This window comes from Mandrillus leucophaeus, unplaced genomic scaffold (genome assembly GCF_000951045.1).
Source record: "Mandrillus leucophaeus isolate KB7577 unplaced genomic scaffold, Mleu.le_1.0 Scaffold2068, whole genome shotgun sequence".
Classification (NCBI taxonomy): domain Eukaryota; kingdom Metazoa; phylum Chordata; class Mammalia; order Primates; family Cercopithecidae; genus Mandrillus; species Mandrillus leucophaeus.
In genome coordinates, this window is record NW_012102108.1 from 1 (window position 1) to 1,308 (window position 1,308).

Genomic DNA, 1,308 nt, shown 5'->3' on the forward strand with positions numbered 1-1,308 from the left:
TGGCTCACTGCAACCTCTGCCTCCCGGGTTCAAGCAATTCTCCTGCCTCAGCCTCCCGAGTAGCTGGGATTACAGGCACCTACCACCACGCCTGGCTAATTTTCTATTTTTAGTAGAGACAGGGTTTCACCATGTTGGCCAGGCTGGTCTCGAACTCCTGAGCCACCTCGAACTCCTGAGGCATGAGCCACCGTGCCTGGCCAAATTTATTTCTTAGGCCACTCTTATGTTGGAACGTGGCCCTCTGGAGTCACAGTTTCAGGGGAGTCTCCTGTTAGGCTTCCCTCTTGGCGGGCAGTAGGCTTTATCTTCCGTCCTGCTAGTCCCGAGAAGCTACCAAGTTCTGAAAACCTAATTTGCATAACCCAACTTTGAGGGTATCTACCAAAATAGTTTTTTGTTTCCCAGCCTTTACAGTACAGTAACACACCCTAAAAGGAGATAGGAATAGTGGAAGGGGTCCCTGCTGTCAAATGGCAAGCAATGTAGGGGCCTGAAGTGGCCAGTGGTTTGCATAATGCGGAAGCCAAGGAGACTCTCAAATTCACAGTTTTATATGTGTCCTCAAGTCCAAATCTGGCTCCTGCGCTTTGCACACCTCTCTAAGTCCCTGTCTTCATGCCCAAGTATTACTTACGTTTTATTAGGCTTACATACTATTTTATCCAGCATTTTAGTTATTTTCAGCACTTTATTCTTTTTATAATTCAAGGACAACTTTCCACTTGTGTCCTGTTTAACAACCTTTATTTTTTTTTTCTAGTCATAAACATAATACAAGATTGTTGTAGAAAAAGTAAAAAGTGCAATAAGCCAAAAGGGGAAAACAGAAATTACATGCAGTTCCTATCACTCAAGAAAACACTGTTAGGCCGGGAGCGGTGGCTCACGCCTGTAATCCCAGCACTGTGGGAGGCAGACCTTCAGAAAATTATAAAGAATATATATCAGGCAGAAGGAATAATGGTTCCAGATACAAGATCTGAGACGGAAGTAGGAATAAAGAGTAAAGAAGTTGGTCATTAAATGAGAGACATCTGGAAGGTGGAAGTCAAATAAATACCATCGTCCTGCTGCTTTGACTGTTTTCTTCTAGCAAGTAAGGTATAGGAGATGGATACAGTTTCTGAAGTAGTATTCCATGTTTATTCACCGGCTTCGTTGGGTACTGTTGACAGGCGGCTGTGGTGCTTTGGTAATGGCTTTCCAACCCTGAGTCATAAATAAAGTGCTGTGTTCTTGAATGTAATAGTTCCAGTGTTGGTCTCCTGAGTCCCCACTTTCCTGATAGGGGACAGAAGCAGTAGC